We start from the raw sequence: 25,247 nt of genomic DNA on the forward strand, positions 1-25,247 counted from the left end.
GGGCCTTTCCTCTTTTATTCTCCTCCTCCCCCAATAAACCCCTTGCACTAATTCTGTTGCAGTGGCCTGTTCTCTCAGGGGTATACCTTGGCAGGGCCTGCCGAAAGCACCCATTTTGCTGCTTTTTGTCCTTTCACACATGATCTCAAACCAAGTTCTAAACTGAGAGACAAGAATCAACTTTGCTTCCCACTGATGTTAAATCGACTGGTGTGACTTAGAATCTGACCATTTCATCACAGGTAAGTTGTGGCCTCTACCCAAAAAGGGAGAGCTGTAACCCCTATGCTTACCTTTGAAAGAAAGGAAACCACATGACATGTTGTCTGCAACCAAGCAGATTCCAGAGAGGAAAAAAGAGAATAAGGTACACAGTCACCGTGCTGTTCTTAGAATTACTCTTCTGGTAAATAGTTGTCCTTTTGCTAGGGATGAGAGAAGGATTTGAGGAGGGCAGGAGTGCTATGAGAATAGGCATTCCTCTGCAAGGACTGAGACCTGTGCTGGGGAAACAGCCCTCTGTGGACCCCAAAGCCAGGTGGAATTGCTGGTCCACTACTACTGTTTTATTCTTCATGCACCCTAATGCAGCAGTAAGTCTGCCACTGTGGAAAAATTCAGCTAATAATGGAACAGTATCAGGAACACCATTTAAAATAGAGATTTCTCCGTCTAGAGTAGGTCTAGGAAGTTGACACATATTCTTGACCAAGACTTCTCTGTGTCTCTTTTGTGAATTATAGGCAATAATCTTATCTATACCACAGGCATTTACAACCTTGACTATAATGCAATCAATTCTAGGTCACCAAATGCAGCTCCTGGCTAGGGATTTTTTTGCTAAGGAATGCTTCATTGTGTGTTGCCCATTGTGGCTAAGATAATGTGACAGATGCCTTCTTTAATAACAATGAAGTTCCTGTAGAAGTCATTCTCCATGAGCCGAGAGTACATGATGGAATCTTGTTAAAGCTTGAGTTCTTCTGTCCTTCTCTTCTGGTCACTCAACACATACTGAAATTGAATCCAGGAAGTTAATGTGATCCATTCCCCCTGAAGAAAAATGGATCAAAGAATGTCAGCTGTGTATCACATAATGATGGTACAGTCAACAATGGACAAAAATGTAAGATGTGGTCTTATAAGACTGTGGTGCCTAGTGACATCATAGTTGTCTTTATTTGTGCAGAAGTAATCCATGATGCTTGCACAATGATGAAATCATCTAAGAATGTCTTTTTTGGAATGTATCCCTGTTGTTTGTCAAAGAATTACTGCTTTTGACATTGAAGTTCTTACAGGAGACATGACTTTGCCACAGACTAGGGGCTATTGGGAGAGGTATAAGAAATAAAGATGCATGTATACTGGAGTTAGATATTATTCTCCAGCCAAAATAATGTGGCACAAATGTTTATTTTGCAGATCATTCCACCTAATCAAAGTGTAGGTTCATCTTTACATAAAGCACACAAGAACATTTCTAAAAGTGATGCTATAGAGTGAATACAGATCTCTCCCTCCCCTCTTTTATAAGACAAAGAACTTTCCTGGCATGTCTAATTTAGTAGTGAAAATGAGATTTGTCTTTAGTGGTGAGAAATCTCAATGCCATCTGATAATTGTGGTTTGCATTATTCAGAGTAATTAATTGCGATAGACAATCCCAAATCTCTGGGGTTTAACACAATAAGAGTTTGTTTCTCATTCTCATCACAGCCCAGTATTGGCCAGGAGAACTCTATCTACCATGACATCTGGAACACACAGTCTCCAAGGCTGCCTCTATTGGGAGGCAGAATGATGGAAGTGCATACCAGCTCCAACTTGCCTCAGCCTGGAAGAGAGACAAAGACCATTGGTAAACTTAGTAATCAGCCCTAATCTAACCAAAAGAGTAAGGAGGAAGTGGACAATGAAGATATAAGCTCATTTCAGGGGGAAAAGGAAGTACCCAAAATAAGCACTGCTTTCTTTGTAATTGTTACAGGCACCACCGCAGAGAGAGCACAGGAGTATTTTGTCTGTTGCTGCCACCGTAGGTAAGAATGACTCTTAGGCCGTATCCCAAATGAACAGCACTTTATTTTTAGCAAGGCTGTCCTACTGCATGCAGATTCTACACTTTAAACTCTTACTATCCATGAGCCAAGTAGACAATCAATGTGCCTAAACTAATATTCAGAGATTCTGGAGCACTTTTCTTTTCTCTTTGCTAAACCTGTTAGCTGATTTTGAATGTAGGTGACTTATTTACAATAAGTCTTTTAATTTCAGAGACTCACTAGCTGGGATTATTTTTTTGATTCTACTTTTATCAGCAGGCATTGGAAAACCATTGATAAAACCTCTTAAAAGATCATCATACACCATTGTTTAAGAAATCTTTGAAGATTTCTGAGTTGAGACAGATGGTGCCACTCAGCAGTAACATAATCAATACACACCAGTTTGTTGATCTTCTCCATGAATCATAAATCCCCAGGATTGACTGAGGGAGCCTGTGCAAACCTTCCCAAGCCCATCAGATGTGCCATAATGTAGCCAAAGAAGCAAGTTACTCTATTGTGGGAAGCCTGTATTATATTGGCAATGGAACCACAATGTACACTCTTCATTGTACTTCCAGATAGAAGAAAAGCTCCCAGAACAAGGGTGCCAAGAAGTTGTTAGTTCTCAAGTTTTGTGCTTGAAGTTGTACTCATTGCTTTACCCATAACACCTGAAGATGGGCTTGTCCTGTTATGTTCCATTATCTTTTTGGAAAAGCATTGCCTCCATATTATCATAAAAGAATTTGTTTAAAAAATGACAACATGGATAGACCACTGCTTTAGAAATACTATGGCTGCTTTCATATTTGTTTTCAGGGAAGTCAATGGCACCAAGACCACTTATGTGCAAGAGTGTGTGCACGTGTATGTATGTGCATATGATTATATTTATGTAAATGTGTAACTAAATTTTAGCTTTTACTCAGATTTACACTTAACTGAAGAATTTTAAATTATTATGTTTTTGCATATATATATATATGTATGTGATGTTCTTGATCATGAAATACACATTTGCATATGTATGGGCACCTATGTATGCAGGTGTGAGTGTGTGTGTGTGTAGCTGGAGAAGAGAATTGGGGGAAGAAGAAGGCAGGGAAAGAGACTGCAGCTGCTGCCAGGACAAGGAAGATGTAAGGTACCAGTAAGCCATGAGCCACGTGACAAAGTATAGATTAATAGAAATGGGCTGAATATAAGAGTAAGAGCTAGACAATGATAGGCCTGAGCTAATGGCCAAGCAGTTTAAATAATATAAGCGCCTGCATGTTTATTTTATAAGTGGGCTCTGGGACTGGCAGGGCTTGGCAGAAGCTGGAGAGAAATTCTCCAGCTACAAATGGTACCCAACGGGTTGCCAAGAGTTTCCACCGAAACCCTGAGAAAACAGATTCTAAAACGGAGCTAAAAACAGCTTCCTAGTTGTCTCTCTCAAGTTAGCTGCAGCCTGCATGTTTGACCTGCAGTATGGCAGGAATGAGGCCTCTGCAAGTGGCACATTACGTTGCCTGGTGGATTTAGACTTTGCTAGTACAAAACAAAAAAAGAGGTTTCTGGGCTACATGCTGCTTTGATAGAAGCATAGACCCACTATTTCTGAGAGTTGATGGTTCCCAGAGCTGTCAGAAAACGTACCACTGCCATGTTGGGAAGCTAAAGTGGGCAGAGCCAGCAACCACAGCGCCATTTCAGTCTTAGAATGCTACAGTTTAAAGCAATAGGTTCACAGTAAGACTGATTCAGATGGAATAGTTTACAATGTATGTAAAAATGTACGTAGGCGTAAAAGAGAGAAAAAAGGAATATATAGTTATATAAACAAATAGATAGTTTTTAAAAATAAAGTCTTTAAAGAGACAGTAAAATTAATATAAAAATAAGCCACATAAAAATGGCTATCACACAGAGAATCTGGATTATGTTCTCTTTGATATTCGTAACTAAAGAAAAACATTTGATTGTAAAAGCTGTTGAGTTATGCCAAAATGTATATTTTAAAGGTACCTTGACTTCAAAATTTGGATATAAGGATATGTTGCTTTGGAAAAGAGGCTCTGCTTTTGTTTCCACAGAAAGCCAGAGGCTATGGATTTGTTCCAGATTAAGATACATCAGGTTTGACCAGCCAAGACCTCCTGAAAGGTCTGCGATGACACCATGGCCCAGATGATCCAACATCCAGAACCATTTCAAGGCAACTGGTTCAGACGATATAGCCTCATGGATTACCGCATAATCCTAAAATTTTCTTTGTGTCCCCATAAGATACAGTGCCCCCTTCCAGCAGGAAGTAGTAAGAGAAACTACACCCAAATTCCCAAATATACCAAACTGGCTTTAGAGATGGAATTGGCTCACTCCTTCTCTAAACCCAGACATATTGCTAAAAGAAAAGGTTAAGAGATTCTTATGTCCCAAATCAGAAGAGCCCTCTGGTGTGGGACAGAGAAAAACCAATATTTTTATTTAAAACAGGTTGATTATAAGTCAGTTCCTCATGCTTGCTTACAAAGCAAGTTCTTTTTTTTTTTTCAGGCTAACTTTTTTTTTTTGAACCTTTTTTTAATTAAGAAAATTTTTTCATTCATTTTACACACTGATCAAAGATCCCTCTCCTCCTCCCCCCCCAGCCTCTCCTTCCCAACCCACTCCCCTCTCCCACCCACAAGAAGGCAAGGCCTCCCATGGGGAGGCATATCCAGTAGAGGCAATTCCAAGCCCTTCCCCCTGCCTCAAGGCTGCATGAGGTGTCCCATCATAGGTAGTGGGCTCCAAAAAGGCTGCTCATGCACCAGAGATGGATTCTGATCCTACCACCAGGGGACCCCCAAGCAGATCAAGCTACACAACTGTCTCACCATGCAAAGGGCCTAGTCTAGTCCTATGTAGGCTCCACAGCCATTGATCCAACTTTCATGAGTTCCCACTAGTTAGGTTTGATCATCCCTGCCTGTTTCCCCATCATGATCCTGATGCACTTGCTCATAGAATCCCTCTTCACTTTGACTGGACTCCTGGAGCTCTGTTTGGTTATTGGCTATGGATCTCTGCATCTGCTTCCATCAGCCACTGGAGAAAGGCTCTGTGATGACAGTTAGGGTATTCACTGGTCTGATCTCTGGGGCAAACCAGTTCAGTTCAGGCACCCTCTCCACTATTGCTAGTAGCCCAGGCTTGGGTCATCCCTGGAGATTCCTGGCAACTTCCCTAGCACCAGGTTTCTTTCTATCCCCATGATGTCTCCCTCTATCACGGTATCTCTTCCATTGCTTTCCCCCTCCCTCCCTGTTCCAGTTCAGCCATCCCATTCCCTTATGCTCTCATCCCCTATCCCCTACTCTCCATTGCCCACCCCTCATCCTCAGTTTACTCATGGAGATCTCCTGTATTTCCCCTTCCCAGGGCGGTCCATGCATCCCTCTTTGAGTCTTCCCTGTTAGTTAGCTTCTCTGGAGTTGTGGGTTGTTGCCTAATTACTCTTTGCTTTATATTTAGTATCCACTTATGAGTGAGAACATACCATGTTTGTCCTTCTGAGTTTGAGTTACCTCACTCAGGATGATAGTTTCTAGTTCCATCCATTTCCTGCAAATTTCATGATGTCATTGCTTTTCTTTGCTGAGTAGTACTCCATTGTGTATATGTACCACATTTTCTTAATCCATTCTTCAATTGAGGGGCACCTGGCTATTATGAATAATGCTGCTATGAACATAGTTGAACAGGTGTCCTTGTGGTATGATTGAGCATTCCTTGGGTGTATACCCAAGAGTGGTATAGCTGGGTCTTGAGGTAGATTGATTCCCAATTTTCTGAGAAACTGCCATACTGATTTCCAAAGTGGCTGTACAAGTTTGCATTCCCATCAACAGTGGAGGAGTGTTCCCCTTGTTCCACATCCTCTCCAACATAAGCTGTCTTCAGTTGTTTTGATCTTAGCCATTCTGACAGGTATAAGGTGGTATCTCAGAGTCATTTTTATTTGTGTCTCCCTGATAATTAAGGATGCTGAGAAATTCCTTAAATGTTTTTAGGCCATTTAAAATTCTTCCTTTGACAATTTTCTGTTTAGCTCTACAGCCCATTTTTTAATTGGATTGTTTGTTATTTTGATGTCTAGTTTCTTGAGTTCTTTATATATTTTGGAGATCAGCCCTCTGTCAGATGTGGGGTTGGTGAAAATCTTTTCCCATTCTGTAGGGTGTCATTTTGTCTTATTTACTGTGTCCTTTGCCTTACAGAAGCTTCTCAGTTTCAGGAGGTCCCATTTATTAGTTGTTCTCAGTGTCTGTGCTACTGGTGTTATATTTAGGAAGCAGTCTCCTGTGCCAATGTGTTCAAAACTATTTCCTACTTTCTCTTCTATTAAGTTCAGTGTAACTGGTTTTATATCGAGGTCTTTGATCCACTTGACCTTGAGTTTTGTGCATGGTGATAGATATGGATCTCTTTGCAATCTTCTACATGTTGACATCCAGTTATGCTAGTACCATTTGTTGAAGATGGTTTCTTTTTTCCATTGTATAGTTTTGGCTTCTTTTTCAAAAATCAGGTGTTCATAGGTGTGTGGGTTGATGTCAGGGTCTTCAATTTGATTCCATTGGTCCACGTGTTGGTTTTTATGCCAATACCAAGCTGTTTTTATTACTATAGCTCTATAGTAGAGCTTGATTTCAGGGATGGTGATGCCTCTATAAGTCACTTGGCCTTTTTCCTTTGCTGCTCTTAATATTCTTTCTTTATTCTGTATGTTTAGTGGTTTAATTATTATGTGGAAAGGGGACTTTGGGGGGGGTCTAGTCTAATTGGTTTCTATAAGTTTCTTGTATCTTCATAGGTATTGCCTTCTTTAAGTTGGGAAAGTTTTCTTCCATGATTTTGTTGAATATATTTTCTTTGCCTTTGAATTGGTATTCTTCTTCTATCCCTATTATTCTTAGGTTTGGCCTTTTCATGGTGTACCAGATTTCCTGAACATTTTGTGTTATGACTTTTTTGGCTTTGGTGTTTTCTTTGACTGACTTGCTCTATTGTATCCTCTACACTAGAGATTCTATCTTCCATCTCTTGTATTCTTTTGGTTATGCTTGCATCTGTGTTTCCTGTTCATTTACTCAGATTTTCTATTTCCAGTATTTCCTCTGTTTGTGTCTTCTTCATTGTTTCTATTTCAATTTTCAGATCTTGAACTGTTTCCTTCACATATTTAATTGCTTTTTCATGGTTTTCTTGGCTTTCTTTAAGGAATTTATTGATTTCTTCCAATTTTTTGTTTATCTTTTCCTCAATTTCTTTATTGACTTTTTCCAATTTTTTGTTTGTCTTTTCTTCAATTTCTTTAAGGGAATTTTTCATTTTTTTCTTTAAAGGCCTCTAGCATCTTCATGAAGCTATATTTAAGGTTGCTTTCTTCTGCTTCTTCTACATTGTGATGTTAGGTCTTGCTGGGTTCTGGTGATGCCATATTGCTCTTTATGTTGTTGTATATATTTTTGCACTGATATCTGCCCATCCCTTCATTTAATAGGTGCAAGAGGTGCCTGTGTCTGAGAAAGCTGCTATTGGTCCACTCTGTGTTTGCTGTGTCTATGTCTTGAGGGCCCCTCTGGGTCCAATCTTAGTTCTTGGTCTAATTGGAGCTGGGAGATTCTGTATCTCAGGGAGCTACTCTTGCTCCAATCCAAGCTAGATGATTCTGTGACTCAGGGAGCCACTCTTGGTCCAATGGGAACTGGCAGATTCCTTGTCTCAGAAAGTTACTGGGGTCGCAGACAGATGGGTTTTGGGGTAGGGTGTGGGTCTTGTAGATTGCAGGGTCTGATGGGGGGTTTTGATTGGGGAGCCTGGGTGCAAGAGTTTTCCCTGCTTGTCAGCAACTGAGGCAAAGTTGGGTGGGGGTTCCCAGGGACTGGCTGTGTCACAAGGCCTGAGTCCTAGAGCACATAGCAAGTTCTTTATCCATTGAACAATCTTCCCAGGCCCAATTTTAAACTTAAATTTAATAGAGAAAAGGCGACAGTTTTGTGCTATATCAGTTGAAGAATTTAGAACACCATTAAGTTCCTATAGATCATCTGCATTTTAAGAAACTTTTCAAGGGGTTGGAGAGATGGCTCAGAGGTTAAGAGCACTGACTGCCCTTCCAGAGGACTGGAGTTCAATTCCCAGCAACCACATGGTGGCTTATAACCATATATAATGAGATCTGGCACCCTCTTCTGCAGGAATACATGCAGACAGAACACTTATACATAATAAATAAAAAAAACTTTTTAAAAAAGAAAAAAGAAATAAAAGAAACTGTTCAAAATTTATTTCAGCCTCCTGAGTGTTATGCTTTGTCTCTGAACTTTCATTTTTTCAACTATGAAAAAAAGAAAATGAGATTATGTACCTCACCTGTGTTGCTGTATTGAATAATTAGATTGTTTCCATAAAGAATTTAATGTCATCTTGCAATTAAAGTTAATATTTACTTTGCACGCAATGAGAATGTTGACACAGGTGCTGTCCATGGTTCTGAGACGTGCACCATGACAGTGCACACAATGTAAGTGCTCTGGTTGGGTTAGTCAAGGAGCTGATTTTCCGTTAAGTCAGGCTCTGCACAAAGGGTTATCGTTGACACTAAACTGAAGTGGCATCACTCACAATTTATTTCACATTAGTCTTATGATGGAATTAAGTGTTCACTATGATCAAAGCATCTCGTAAAAAGGAGGCATTTAGTTGGGATCTTGCTTACTTCAGAGGGTTAGTCTATGATGATCATGCAGGAATCATGGCAGCAGGCAGGAAGGCCTGGTCCTGGAGCAGCAGCTGAGAGCTCATGTGTTTTCTACAAGATCAAGGCAGAGAAAGAGAGAGACTGGGCCTGGTTTGAGCTTCTGAAACCTCAAAGCCCCCCCCCCCCCCCCCAGTGATACACCTCCTCCAACAAGGTCACACCTCCTAATCTTTTCTTTTTTTTTTTTTTTTTTTTTTTGGTTTTTCGAGACAGGGTTTCTCTGTGTAGCTTTGCGCCTTTTCCTGGAACTCACTTGGTAGCCCAGGCTGGCCTCGAACTCACAGAGATCCGCCTGGCTCTGCCTCCCGAGTGTTGGGATTAAAGGCGTGCGCCACCACCGCCCGGCCCTCCTAATCTTTTCTAAATAGTCCATCAACTAGAAACAACGCATTCAAATATCTGAGCCTAAGGTGGCCAGTCTCTTTCAAACCACCACAACCATATAAGTACACAGTTGCTTTGGTTTGTTCCCTTCCCCAGGAGTTGTTTTAATTGACCAAATAATCTTTCTATGCACACACCTTAACCTTTAAAATGAAACATTATGAAACATTTTTTATTGATTTTTTTAAATTATATAGTCTTATGAAAAATAAGGGCCAACTGGTATGTTAGGTTTATTCCTCCCCACCACCAATAAGGACTACCAGCCTGGTCATTAGAAAGTTACAAACAAGGAAACGGAAGTTTTCTTACTGAAACATGTATAAAATCACAGTTAGTTGTTGGTGGTTGTTTTTTTTTTTGTTTGGTTGGTTGGTTTTTTTCTCTTTTGGGGGGCCCTCCGTCCAGCTCCCAAATAAATAACATATGGAGGCTTGTTCTTAATTATGAATGCCTAGAGACTTAGTCTTAATTATGAATTAAGAATAGCTTGGCCGGCCTTAGCTTGACTTAGTTCCTAGACAGCTTTTCTTAACTTAAATTATCCTATCTACCTTTTGCCTCTGGGCTTTTCTCAGTCTCCTACTTCTGTAAATCTTATTCTTACTCCGTGGCTTGCTGTATAGCTGCGTGGCTGGCCCCTGGAGTCCTCCTCCTTCTCTGGCTACTCCTTCCTTTCACCCCTCCATCTCTTTTCTCCTCTTTTTTTCCAGATTTCTCCTATATATTCTCTCTGCCTGCCAGCCCTGCCTGTCCTTTCTCCTGCCTTGCTATTGACCATTCAAATCTTTATTAGACCATCAGGTATTTTACACAGGCAAAGTAACATGGCTTTACAGAGTTAAACAAATGCAACATAAACAAAAGTAACACATCTTAAAATAATATTATACTACAGTTAGTGTTTTCTATTTGGAGTGCTTCTGAATTATATCATGAAACAGGTGTAATTCCATTTGACTGGTGTGGGAATGATGGCAATAATATAAAATGTAGCTATACTATATACAATTGTTTATGCCAGCATGGCAAACCCAGGATTCTATCTGCTATATTGATAGTAAGGGGGATGAAAAGTCAAGAATTGAGCAGATCATGATACAGTCAGTCAACCAAAAGCAAGGACTCAAGTGAGTGCTCCAGTTATGTAGTGCCTACGGTATGTGATGAGTTTAAGAATCAAGATGGGCTAGGAATATGGTTCAGTGTCACAGCATGCATTCAGCATTTTGTGGCTATGGACTGACTCCCCAGCACCCAAAATAAAGCGTCCAGATATTTCCATCTGGGTGAAGACACAGGGAGAAGAATGATAATAGGAAGTCATGAAGACCCTGTGTGGCAAAGGAAGGGTGGTCTGGAAAACAGGAGGCGGAGGCTGGTTCCTGTTTCTTTAAGCTCCCTTTGATTAAGCACACAGGCAGGCTGCCTCCACTTAGTGACAAGGATGGAAACACTACTGTTTTAATCACTTCAGTGGTAAAGATCAATCACTTGCTCTCTCCCAATCAAAGTTTTTATCATATCTGAGCATAGCAGAATAAACTCATGCTAGCATGAGAAGAGTAAAGTGAGATGGCATAAGGCACCATGCATTGTCCGAGACACTGGAAGTACTTGATATATGTGGCAGTTTGGATAGGAACGGCCCCTACACACTCATTTGTGAATGCTTGGTCACTAGACAGAGGCACTAATAGGAGGTGAGGTCTTGTTGGAGTAGGTGTGACCTTGTTGGAGGAAGTGTGTCACTGGGGTGGGCTTTGAGGTTTCTGAAGTTCAAGCCTGGGCTGGTGTATCTCTTTCTTCCTGCTGCCTGTCTATCCAGATGTAGAACTCTCAGCTCCTTCTCTAGCACCATGTCAGCGTGCACACTGCCATGCTCCCCACCGTAAGGATAATGGAGTAAGCCTCTGAACTGTAAACTAGTCCCAATGAAATGTTTTCCTTTATAAGAGTTGCCATGGTCATGGTGTCTCTTCATAGCAATAAAACCCTAACTAAGGCAATATATAACAGTGGCTTCATGCTTGAATCACAAATGGTCTTCAGTTCTTTTCCTGGCTTTACCATAGGCCCAATTGCATCAAAGTTCTAGGGGGAAGTCAGACATTGGGAATTGAAGAACTTCTCCTGATCCTTCAATGTCAGAATCCACTAAGTTAGATCAATATCTATCCCCTCTTCTCCCATTTCACTGTCTAAACACAAAAATTTAAATGTCCATGAAAGGGGACTCACTATTGGAATCTATTAATCTGATAGATACCATGTCTATATTATATTCAATTATTAACTTACTATGGTATTATAAAACCCAATAGTTGATAAGCTGTTACTTAACAAACAATAGCCAAGATTTTTCAGATATTATACCTATGTTCTATAATTTTATTTTATGTTTTACTCACCTTTTATGAGAATAAAAACAGGTAAGGTATTATATCTAGCTTACTGCTTTTTCCTAGAGCCTGGAGTGGTGAGTGGCATACACAAGTGTTTGCTAAATGAATGAATAAATAAACAGTTTCCTAACCAAGAAGATAACTTATTTTCATCTTATACTCTTACATGCTCGCTTTGCCTAAAATGATATCATCCCAATTGATCACTACCCTATCAGGTCAAATACAAATGCAAACAATGCTGTACCAGCAAACTGATTATTTAAATGACAGATAAATTTCCATAAAAACAAAAACTCTCAAAGGTGACTCAAAAATAATAGAAAGCATAAAGAGACATCTAACAAGACACTAAACTAGTAATATTAAAATTTCCCACAGGAAAAATCAAGCTTAGATGTTTCATTTTTTTTCTTTTGTTTTTCAGTCAACTCTATAAAGCAATCATTCACACATTTCACAGACTTTCAAAATTAGAAGTAGGGAGCACAGAATCATGGAGCCGGTGTTATCCTGAAGCAAACACAGATAATAAGAAGAAACTATACATTAATGATCTTCAACAAAATAATGACGAGCTGAGTTCATATAAAAGGATTATATAATTTGACCAAATCGGTGTTACTCCAGAAAATCAAGCTGGTGCAACATACAAAGGCATTTAATATAGAAATATGTAATATAGTAACATTATATAAAGGATATAGACATAATATTGCATATTACTATATATAATAATCAGTTAATATCTATTGTGGTTGGTTTTAATATCAGCTTGCCACAAATTAAAATCCCTTGACTAGGAGGCCTCAGCTGAAGAAATGTTTTGATCACCTTGATTGACTTGAGAAGATCTGCCTTAATTGCGGTTGGCACCCATTGGCAGCAATCCAGATTAAAAGGGCACAGCAGAAGGAAGGCTGTTTCACCATTTGCTCACTGGCCTTCCCTCTTGCCTCTGGGTTAATTTTGCCTATTCCTACCCGATGACTCCTTCACTGCTATCAGAACCAAGTTCTCACCATGGACTAGGGATCTTTGGCTCTGCAGGAATCATCTGGGCTCTGGTACCAGATTGGTACTGCTGAGGCACCCCACCTTGTGGACTGAGCTACTGCCAGTTGCTGGGCTGTCTCCAGTAAGAGAGCTTCATCATGGACTACTTGAGCTGCTGAAGCACCCAGCCTCAAGGACCAAGTAACTACTACGTTCTCAGCTCTCAGATGCGACTCTGATGTTGTTACTATTTTAAAGACTGACTTAATAGTAATTCTTTAATGTATATCTTCATCCCACCAGTTCTAGGGAGCCCTAACACAATATCATATAGTAAATGACAGCCTAAGAAAAGCCCCACAAGAGCAGATGTCCATCACACAACAAATGCAGAGACAGCATCTGGTAAGTTCCAAACCTTTCCATGATAAACACGTGTTTTCACACATTGATGTCACCTGTACAGACAGCCTGATGCGGCAATTTTTGCTTGCATTAGTAAACAGATACATTTGGGATGAGGCTGGGCATAATGCCACTTAGAAGAAAGGAAAATGATTTAATTCAGCCCTGATATCCTATAACATCTAAATGCCATGTCTATCTGGTAAGTATCCCACAGAAATATCCAAAGCCAAGGATTCCTGAGTTTGGCATGGTCCAGTCTTCTACCTAGAGTCCATTTCCAGAGATTTGATGTAGCCACCTAGTGGGAATTAATTATGTGGCACTAAGACCCACATTATGAAGGTCTTAATTTTCTCTCTAAATAAGGACATGAAAAATGGAAAGAGGGAAGTGAGGGAGGGAAGGAGGAATCCTCTGCTCTCACATTTTATTTTAGTTAATTAATTAGGTATGGTATATTTTATGTGTGTACGTGCATGCCCATGTGCCCATGTGGTGGTTAAAAGGATCTCTTAACACTCTCCACCTTATTATGTTGAAACAATGTTTCTCATTGAACAAGAAACTCACAATTTAGGCCATGCTAGCCAGTCAGCAAGGTCCTGGAACCTATCTGTCTCTGCCCTGCGAATAACACCATTATAGAAACAGGCAGGTAGTCAAGCCTCATTTTTGTTTTGTTTTATTTTCGTTTTCCAGGATCTCATTATATAGCCCTGGCCAGCTTGGAATTTAGTTTGTTGTTGTTGTTGTTGTTTTCTAGTTTTTTTATTTTATAATTTAATTTAATTTTACATATCAGCCTTGTTCTCCCCCCTCCCGCCCCCTGCCTTCCCCCCAGCACTCCCCCCCCCCCATTCCAGTCTCTTCCAGGGCAAAGACTCCCCTGAGGATTGAGTTCAACCTGGTAGATTCAGTCCAGGCAGGTCCAGTCCCCTCCTCCCAGGCTGAGCCAAGTGTCCCTTTATAAGCCCCAGGTTTCAAACAGCAACTCATGCACTGAGTACAGGACCCGGTCCCACTGCCTGAATGCCTCCCAAACAGATCAAGCTAATCAACTGTCTCACCCATTCAGAGGGCCTGATCCAGGTGGGGGCTCCTCAGCTATTGGTTCACAGTTCATGTGTTTCCATTCGTTTGGCTATTTGTCCCTGTGCTTTATCCAACCTTGGTCTCAACAATTCTCGCTCATACAAACCCTCCTCTTTCTCGCCAATTGGACTCCTGGAGCTCCACCTGGGGCCTGGCCATGGATCTCTGCATCCAGATCCCTCAGTCGTTGGATGGGGTTTCTAGCACGACAATTAGGGTATTTGGCCATCCTATCACCAGAGTAGGTCAGTTTGGGTTGTCCCTCGACCATTGCCGGCAGTCTGTTGTGGGGGTATCTTTGTGGATTTCTGTGGGCCTCTCTAGCACTTTGCTTCTTCCTATTCTCATGTGGTCTTCGTTTACCATGGTCTCCTATTCCTTGTTCTCCCTCTCTGTTGTTGATCCAGCTGGGATCTCCCGCTCCCCCAAGCTCTCTTTCCCTTGACCCTTGCCCTTCATTATCCCCACTCACGTCCATGTTGTTCATGTAGATCTCATCCATTTCTCTGTCATTGGGCGATCCCTGTGTCTTTCTTGGGGTCCTGTTTTCTAGGTAGCCTCCCTGGAGTTGTGAGTAGCAGTCTAGTCATCTTTGTTTTACATCTAGTATCCTCCTATGAGTGAGTACATCCTCAATGGGCTTCCTCACTCAGGATGATTAAACCAGGCTGACCTTGAACTCACAGAGACCTGTTTGCTTCTACCTCCTGCATGCTAAAATTAAAGAAGTGTGCCGTCACCGCAGCCCGTGCTGGTTTCTTCTGTGGGTACTTGAGATCCTCTCTGGGATCCTCATGCTTACACAGGCAGCGTTCACACCCACTGCACCATTTCACAGCTCCTCCCACTTGTGAACTTGCAAATTTTTCATTGTCAAACTATTCAGATATTACAAAGACTCAGATGTGTATCTAAAAGCAAAAGGTTTCTAGTTTGTTGTGTGTGTGTGTGTGTGTGTGTGTGTGTGTGTGTGAAACTAGTTATTTATGGGATAAAATAACTCTGTGCCAATATAATTTAGTATTTGGAAGGACCAGGATTCTTTGTTATTACTTTAATGCCCAGAGAAGTGCTTTGTTCAGACTACACTGAAGGACACATACATCTTTTGAGTGTCAAATATCATATGCCTGCATCTTTTCCCAGTCCCTTACCTGTCATTACGTGAAACTTTTATGACCGTTTGCAGACAAAGGCCAACAGCACAGAGAGGAACAAAGAAAAGTTCAGTAACGAGCAGATCAGCAGTTTAAAGTCAGCTGAGAAATTCAACTCTCAGGCCCGAGAATGGCAAAGAGTGTGAATTCAGGTGTCATCGAAACATGTGAGTCATAAATATGAGCTTCAAGATCCTTGGTTCCTGCTCTTGCTATTGCTGACTCTGCGTCAGCCAGCAAGTGCATTACAGAATCTCATGGCCAGCATTTCATCTATGATTGTTTCTTTACCTGCAGAACCAATCTTCTATATTGTACCCTTCTTTTATATATAATATTGATATCAAATATCACTAATGAAAATAATTAGAAAAGCAAATAATAGCTATCAATTGCCAGTCTATAATAAAGATGGCATACTGAAATATAAAAAGACCTATGATTTCTCCATAGCAATAACAACCTGCATCTGTGGAAGACTCTAATCTGCTCAAAGAATAATTGTATATACTTTAATTACTTAATTACTTCTTTAATCCTTTTAGAAACCCCTGGAGTTCTCTATTGCATTTATAAAATTTGGGGAATAATAATTTTACATCACAGAATTGTTGGAACAAGTCCGGGCATATGGAAGTACTCAGTAGATATGAGCTTTATTAACTAGTAAATAATCTGTTTTACCCCACACCTTAGCACCGTGTGGACTTGTTTTTAGCTCCTTTTCTGGCTCTGCCACCCTTTTTCATGACATCATAAAAATTACATGCCACATATTAGTATGCCCCACTTTGAATGGGAAGATTTGGATATATTTAAGCCAACAAAGTATACCCTCCCTCCAGCCTTTCTTGGACACGTCTCAGCTATCTCACCTCTCCTCCATGCTGGTGTTTACACCATGCTTTCCTTAACAACATTCTTGAGATCTGGATTAGACACCTTAACTCATGTCTCTGTGGGCAGCAGAGCCGTCTTTACATCGTTACAGTGATGTATGCTTTGGGGTAACCTTCAGACTTGAGTCCTAGCTCAGCAGTTACTGATGATGAATTTGGAGTCATTCACCAGCCATAGCTTCAGTCTCCCCATTTGTGATATGGAAATAATGAACATTTATGTCTTTTGGATTTATTTCATTTTTTAGCTGTTACATTTTTCTTTTTAATAATATTTTTATTAATTATCTGAAAATTTCATACAAAGTATTTTAATCATATTCACCCAAATCCGCCTGTAACTTCTTCTCTATCCACCTCCACCCTCCACCTCCCTACTGCCCCAACTCCATGCCCTTTTTTGTATAATAACCCATCAACTTCAGTTTGTGCTGTCCATATATATACTCCTGGGTGTGGGACCATCCAGAGAAGTGAAGTGTGGTTGACCTACTAGGAGCCATACCCTTAAAGAAAACTGACTGTCCATTCCCCAGAAGCTACAGAGTGTTCATAGCTCCTCAGTGAGGGGTGAGGAATCAGGAGCCCCTCCCCTCCATACTGGACACTGGCTGGCTTGATCTACTTCGGTCACTCCACTCTGCACATTCTCAGTGCTTCAGCCGGTCGTGATTGTCTGCACTATCTACCACCCACTGCACAACTCTGCTAAATGGGCACAGTGCACTGGATTTGTTTTTAAATGATACAATGCATGGAAAGGGTTTACTCCTTTCCCAACACAGCAGAAAGTATGTAGAGACAATGCTAGTAGAGATTGCTGTTTTTAGTAATAACAGCATTTGTCTTCCTAACGTCTAGCCCACTCCCTGAAATTAGTCTGAATTCATAATGATTCCACACTTCCCCTGACAGTGACTTGTTTAGAATTAGCAATTAGCAGCCTCCCCAAGTTCTTCCAGACAGAGGGGAAAGTTGGCTGGGGAGCTGTGGGAAAGACTTTCTTATTCCCAGGAAAGAGTTGTAAAAAGGAACTACGGCCCTTAGAGATGTGGATTGTTTCATTGTCCTCTCTGCTATTGTCATATAACAGAAGTTTATATGTTTGACAAAATGCATGTTCAAGAAAATTTTAAGCTAGACATCTTTTTTCAGCTTGGTGATCTCAAATGAAGAACTGTAAAGACATAATGTAAGGTCATAATGAGAGTCTGCAGTTGGCAGTGCTAAGTCTCCCATAAACGTCCATGGTTTGACAGTCACACTGTGCACTGCCTTCTCTTTGTCTAGCATTCTATAAGACTTGTTCATGTCTTGTTGCTAGTTTGTGATTAACAAAATCATCTATCTATTCAACAAATGAGAGTAATTCAAATTAATCCCAATTTGCAAATGGCACTTGACGGGTAGTCCCAGAATTCAGAGTGTAGCTTTTAGACATTTTAAATGAAATGGATGCCTTCATGAATCATGTCTGCAAACACCAGGTCTGCTATACTGGGTGACTTTTAACAACACAAGTGTTGTTTTGTTTTATTTTCAGTTCTAGAGCGTATGAGTCCCACATAAGGATACCATGATTGGTTTCTGGTGAAGGCCTGCTTCTGGAGGTTGACATCTTACCATATCTCCAGATGCTGGAAAGAGGCTAGGATGCTCCAAGCACCGTGAACGCCTGCTTCTGGAGGTTGACAACGTCTCACCATATCCTTGAATGCTGGAAAGAGGCTAGGATGCTCCCAGTCATTTCCCTCCTAAGTGCAACAACCCCAGTGACCCAGTGATACTGTCTTGATTCAGGGAAGAGTTTTGTCACATGCATTGTGGAGAGATTCAGTCCATAACAATGTGATACAGGGAAGAAGAAATAGGGTTTCTATTTTTAATATAAAGCCTAATAGTTTTGAGAAGAATAAATGCAAATATCAAGGGATATAAAATACCATTTTTATTCATCTCCCCTCCTACCCATTTGTCTCCCCAAGTCCAAAGTTTCCCTTCTTTTTTCACAACTTTCAATCTAGATTCTACATATAAGAGGAAAGATGTAATACTTGTCTTTCTGAGTATGGCTCATTTTGCTTAACATGTTAATCTCTAGTTTCCCATATTTTCCTACAGATGATGTAAGTTCTTTCTTTGTTAGTGCTGAATAATGCTGTTGTATATGAATACCATATCTTCTTCATCCATTTGCCTGCTAATTGAATACAATAACATGTATATGCAGATATTCCATTGTTTGCTGACTTACATTCCTTCAGGTAAATATCAAGGAATAGTATAGCTAGATCATGTAGTAGTTATATCTTCAGTACTTGGGGAAACATCCATATTGATTTCCATGCTTGCTAGACTAATTCACATTTCCAGCAATAGTGTACAAGGCTTTCTCCCCTTGCCCTCTGCCACCTGCATCTTTACTAGTCTTTGTTATCATTTATTTTCTTGATGACGGCCATTCTGACTGATGTGAGAATGTCAGTGTTGTTTACATTTGAGTTTTGGAAAGGGGATCCTGGAATAGACATTTCTCCATGAGTTATGCTTGCTGCTCCCACTCCTGGAACGGTTCCTGTCCATCAAATCCCTATAAGCCTTGCCTCAGGTATCAGCTCTCTTAGAGAGATATCTCAGACTGACTTGAGCACCTCTGTGACTCCATGTTATCTGGGCAAGCTTTAACCTAGTTCATACTGTGCTGAAATTCTTCGTCTATGCCTACCCTTCTGAGTTCTGAACTCCTCATTGCAAAGATGTTGGAGTCTTCTTGGCATCCTTGACATGAAACATCAGACTCAGAAGAATGAAAATAAATACCTGTTTAATGTGTATTTAATAGAACTGACAAAGATGGCAAATGCAAGGATGAATAACAGAAAAATAATCAAGAACAACCAGATGTGCCAGTGGGCAGTGGCTTTGATTTTGCTTCTACTGCATTTTCAATAGTCGTTGCTGCAGGCCTGAGAGTAAGGAGGCCAGTCAGGCATCTGAAACCAGAAGAAATCTCCCTTCCTTCACGTTATTTTCCCAGCTCCCCTGTCAAGGCATTAAAAAAGTAACAAATGAACATCCAAGGCAAGATGTTTCAGGCCCTTTGTTAGAAACACAACGTCTAGGGCTTTGCTCAGATTTTCTGTGAGAAAGGCCTGGGGAGGGATCACTGACCTGGAACTTCTTGACATTCTCTAGGCAATTTGAACACAGAGTAGCATTTGAGAACCATGCCTTGACTGTTAAAGGAAAGAGTAAAATCATGAGCTATCCATTGACACTGGATGCTCCTGGGAAATCAAGCCACTTCTCTGTCCTCTGTATACTTACCTATAAATTGGTGCTGGGAGTCTTTCTTTCTGATGGTTTATCTGTAACTGAAACTGTTGACTGATCACTGCTGAATCAGGCTTTGCTCCAAGCTTCCACTGATGCTAGAAGTCAGGGAGCTCCCAGGCTTGTGTTCCTGCCAGCTCTTACCAGCTGAAGAGCTTGGAAGAGCTAAATGTCAAACACCCAGAACTTTTACAAACTGGTTGTAAAACTTATTTGCTTGAAATGGGCCCAGGTTGAGAATATTTATTACCACAAAATTGGCAAATGCCACAAATTGGGGCTTCACCCCCAACAGTCTCTAGAGAGCTGCTGTCCAGAACAAGGTTGCCCCAGGCCATTCAAGTCAACCCCTCCATCCCAGCCAGCCTAGAGAATACTGATAAAGAAAAGTGCTTGTCTTTCTTATATTCTCAATTTTAAGGAATGCAACCCAACTTTTCAGTTAGGGACTGGCAGAGATTAAGATGTCTTGAAAAACACATTTGGGAACATGGAACATGGAGTGGACTCTTGAGCAGACTCATACATCCCCACAGAGTCATTTCCAGTGCTTCTCATTGTCCTTCCTTGTCATTTTTAATGGTGAAGGCTGATACAGTTTTTTACTGATCAGCATATATCCATGTACACATAATCTCATATTTCTTTTATAAGACTCTTTAGATGCTATAGTTTGTGGTCTGTATGAATTGAGGTCTTTGTAAATAAAATTAAATTTTGTGTACATACATACATACATATAATTTCACTTCCTAGGGAACTAATGAATGCATTTTGAATGATGGAATAAATCCTTCCAATAGGTGAAAACTTATTACTTGTGTTGATTTTTTAACTAACACTATTAAAGACTACTTAAAAATTAAATTGTGTGTTTAGCAGTTTTATTCAATTAGTCAAAATAGGCAATGAAATTTTAACCACCACCACCACCACCACCCGTGTGTGTGTGTGTGTGTGTGTGTGTGGCTTCCCTTCCTTCCCTCTCTCCTTGGTGGTGTTAGAGATCCAATCCAGGGCCACTTGCAAGCAACTTATTGCTGAACTATGCTCTCTCAATCAACCCCTTTAAAGCCCTGATTTTATATCCGGTCAAGAGTAAAATAAATAGGTACGGAGACTTCCCAGATACTGTAGCAATGATTCTACATATGCCTTTTCATTCATTAGGCAAACAATGTTGAGGTTTTATCTGATGTTACATGTAACCAGCTTACAAACTCCACAAAGCAAAATGAATTTTAAAAGATTATTTAAAAAGGAATGGTGAGTTAGCTTTTTGCTTATTGTGACACTTCTTTGAGGAAGGATGGCTCAACACAAAAAAGACAGTATATGAAACAGCAACAAGACTTTTCAGAGTAATGCTTTTCAAAGTGTGACCCACAATCCCAGAGTCTGAAGACCTTTTCAGAAAGTCTTCAAGATCAAAACTCATTTAAAAAAACATCGTGTTGTGTCTGTCTCTTCACCAATGTTTATTTTTGCCTTGTTAGTGCAACAGATGCTTTAGTACAAGCCAAGTTGTACTAGTCATCACGGAGTTCACCATCATGCATTTGGAGTTCACCAAAACCTAGGTCCATTTCAGAATGTCCCTAGTAAAGCACTAAAAATGATTAGCTTTGTGGAGATCATGAAGTTTCAGTCTGTGAGAAACATAATGTGCTTGCAAGGCACTGGAACCCAAAGGTTGTCTCAAGCAGAGAATTGCTCCATTCCAAGCTAAGCTATTTTGATGGGATATTAGTTTAATCTGACAGAAAAAGTAGCATATAAAATACGTCCTTTGAGGCCCATCAAAATGAGCTATGCAAGCCTGTCACAAGGGAAAACTGGAGATGTTTGTTGCAAATGATAGAGTTTGAGCTTTCAAGTGAAAATTAAAATTCTGAAAAGTTCATATTTGCCAACATGAACTTGGCAGATTATCAATACTTACCAGCAAAATTGAAAAGTGAAATATACAATAAGTTGGGAGATTTATGCAATCCAGCAAAACATCATTTTTCCAAATGACTATTATGGGGTAGGTTTATAGAATGGATAAAAGATTATTTAAAATAAAAATTAGACCAATGATTTTCAATGTGTTAAAACAGGACGAATTCATAGATGTGCTTTCAAGTTCTACATTGTAAACCAACCTTCAACCAACCTGCATTCATTGAGGTTAGTTGTAGTATCAAAAGCAATACCACAATTACATAAAAAGAGATTAAAACAGTCTTCCTTTCCCAAATAATATGTTTGAGGCCCAATTATCTCTTTATTCTTTAGCCCAAAGTAACAAACTGAAATAGATGGGATGCAGACGCAGATATGAGAATCTAGTAATTTTCATTAACCCAGATGCTAATAGACTTGTAAAAGGAAAAATTATATTGCTAAACTTATTTGTTTTAGAAAATAGTTACTTTTACTAGCAATGTTTTATTTAATATGTAGTAGATTCATATTTCTTTTTCAAAGATTTGTTTATGTTTATTTTTATATGTATAGGTGTTTGGCTTTGCATATATGTCTGTGTACCATGTATGTGCCTGGTGTCCCCGGAAGCCAGAAGAAGGAATCAGATCTCCTGGAACTGGAGTTACAGAATGCTGTTCATGTGGGTACTAGGACTTGAACCTGGTTCCTCTGGAAGAACAACCAGTGCTTTTAGACACTGAACAACCTCTCCAGCCCCAGATTTATTATTTTTGAGTGATCTCATAGGAATATCTTTACTTAAATGTATGCATGTATACAATACATATTAATATATTGGTCTAAAAACCAAAAATTGTCATGAAGTTTAATTGGTCTCTAACAGTGACTTGTTTGACTCCCTGTCTTTGAGCTCTCAACTGGATTTTAAGATGTGAATTTGAAAGCATAGTTCACAAACTGCTTGTGTGAAGATTATTGAAAATAGAATTCATAGTAATCCCCACTTCTCTGTGGCTTCAGTTCCCCTGGGTTGAAACACGCTTCAAAAACATCCCATGGAAAATTCCAGAAGCGAAAGATTTATGTTCTGAATTGAACACTATTCTGAGTAGCAGTATAAAATCCCATGCTGACCCACCCCATCTGACCAGAGGTCTTCCTCTCTGGGGTTGCTGCTTGCCTGGCAGGCATATGGCCAGGTTGTTCATATGCTCATGCATATGAGATCGACAGTTGAGCGGTGTGTGAATACCAGTTTGGTGCTATCGGTAGTTTTCGGCATTCACTGTGTATCTCAGAACCATATAACTTCAGATAAAGGGAGATTATTCTACAAATATAGAAGAAATAGATATTCATGGATCCTCTCCACATTCCTGAATGAAACAGGGCAGCATGGAGGTGCTAGAAAAGCTTCCGATTTGTACTAAGCAAGATGTGCAGGATCCTGCACTGGTCCGGAGGTCTGAAATCTATGTCTAAACTGTCTACACAATCATTCAAAACTCGAGATGCTTCTTGGAGCCTTAGTCTCCTGCATCATTTATGGAGTCCATGAGCTTTCCACAGTGAATGATGACTGAGAGAACTTCAGATAAGTAGCCTTAAAAACATCCCATGTGTTGTCATTTCTCAAATTGTGTGCATTAAAATGAATGACTACCAGGTATGGTAATACATGGTTTTAATCCCAGTACTTGGGAGGTAGAGGTAGGAGGATCTCTGTATGAGTTCGAGGCCAGTCAAGGCTACAGAGTGAGACCCTGCCTCAAAAACAAAACAAAAATGACTAAAGTACATATTGCCATAGTATCTTTAACCTTTAAAACTAGTTCTAAGAGCAGTCTTTTAAAAATACACTCAGATTGATCTCTTATCTATCAGTTAAAAAAAAAACTCACTGGAGATACTTTTGTCCTTAATGAGTATTAACTGAGTTTTGAACCCAAAGTACATTTTCTCAAAAGAGTAATACCTGAAAAATAAGACCAAAGGAAAACATTAAAAGAACAAATGTAGAGTGATCCCCAAAACAAATAACAGTTTACAACTCACATAAAATGAAGCTGTGGGTCAGGGGCCCCTGAGACATGAAAGCTTTTTAAACTGAGAGATGATCTTCCTGCTTGGGCGCTGTGGCAGAAAAGATACAGAGCCCTTTAATGTTCCAATAAGCTCCAAAGTCCTATACTCCGTTCCCTCAAACTCCCTGGAGGCAAGGGCCAACTCAACATTCATAATGCTCACTTATAAGCAGTTCTCTCAGAGTTTCAAAGCTTAAAAGCAAAACCTTCAATCTGTTATTCACACAGATACTTCGAACTGCTGTTGTGCCTCTGCTCTTAGGAAACAGCAGGGCTTGCTTTCCTACGTTTACTCTCGGTGACAGATTTAAGTCATCCAGTAATCCTGATAAGGAACTTCTGTGTGTTTTTTCTTTCTACTACAGATGCTGTTCATCGTTCAAGAAAAGGCAATTACCCAGTTAAAAGGGAACATGGATGAGCTGGGGAGATAGCTCAGTACTTGCCTAGGATCTGGGTTTGATCATTCCAGAGCTCATATTGAAATAAGCAAGGGATGGTGATACAATTTTAATCCCAGGGCTTGGGAGGCAAAGATAGGTTAACCCTGGTCTCAATGGTTAGCCAGAGTGGCCTACTTGGTGAGTCTCAGGCCAAGGAGAGGCTCTGTCTCAAAAAAATAAGGTGACACCCAAGAATAACACCCAACACTGTTCTATGAACTCCATATGCATGAGCACATATGAATATGCACCTTACACACACCTACATGCACTCCACATGCACACTTGCATGCACCCCACATGCACACCTGCATGCACCCCACACATACACCTGCATGCATATTCCCACAAGTGCACCTGCAAACAAACACATACATAAACAAAAAAGGAATATGGATAATATTAATAGATCATAATTATTGGATTTGCAGTGATTCCAGCAGTTCGAAGGGGGGCATGCACTAACATATATATTTACCATAAAGACAGCATCACAGGGAAATGAAAATTTGTGCTTGGATCCAGTCTCATGACCAAGCCATCCCAGGACTTGGGTTCTCACAGCTCTTCCATCCTGTTTTCTTGCTCACAGAACTAAAAGAAAGAATAAAGATCCCAAAGAAGAGATGAGGGGAAGCCCTTGAGTAAAATATTTAAAGACCAGTGACATTCTTCAGAAAATTAGTTTAATATTTGATAATATGTCTAGCTTTTATTAAAAACTTACTTGATTGGCTTAACATCTAGTTTAACTTGTTGTATCTTCATTTGCAAAGGGTAAACTCTGTCTTTGCGTGTTCCCTTTGCAACTACATCCACTGGTCAGGGCCCAGGGCAAGTTCTCGGGATTCTGCAGTAGGATGGAGCTGCGCAAAACCAGCAGAGAGGTCTGGGAGACGGCTTGGGCAGTGGGGCTCTGGCCAGGCGAGAAGAGACCTGAGTAGATGACCAGAGCCTGTTGTTTACATCAGTGCCGGCTGAGGAGGTCTGAGAATGCACGAACAAATGGACTCCTGGGCTTTCCAGGCCAACTGGCTTAGTCTATTGGTAAGTTTCAAGCCAGTGAGAGACCCTAGATAGATAGCATCTGAAGAACACTATCTGGCTTTCATGTCCACATGCACACACAACTGTACCCCTTGCACACACATGAACACGTGCACATACCATACATACATACATATACACATACAATGACCTTTGAGCTCATTCTATATTCTTTATTCTTGAGCACCACTGTAGCTCTTGTAGACAATATATAAACAATATT

General features: G+C 40.3%; 1 protein-coding gene across 2 annotated transcripts in view; it reads left to right on the top strand.

Annotated features, from left to right (window-relative positions):
• Nucleotides 1-20,332, top strand: part of Orc5 (origin recognition complex subunit 5) — a 168,336-nt gene extending 148,004 nt beyond the window's left edge. For both annotated transcript variants that reach the window (XR_008214289.1, XR_008214290.1), the window contains exons 14-18: nt 63-242; nt 1,720-1,861; nt 1,991-2,042; nt 15,319-15,453; nt 17,729-20,332. The gene's annotated coding sequence lies outside the window, so the exon portion shown is untranslated. The remainder of the gene's footprint in view (nt 1-62; nt 243-1,719; nt 1,862-1,990; nt 2,043-15,318; nt 15,454-17,728) is intronic.
• The last annotated feature ends 4,915 nt before the right edge of the window (nt 20,333-25,247 follow it).

Source organism: Peromyscus californicus, unplaced genomic scaffold (genome assembly GCF_007827085.1).
Source record: "Peromyscus californicus insignis strain IS unplaced genomic scaffold, ASM782708v3 Scaffold_6__1_contigs__length_162567912, whole genome shotgun sequence".
NCBI lineage: Eukaryota > Metazoa > Chordata > Mammalia > Rodentia > Cricetidae > Peromyscus > Peromyscus californicus.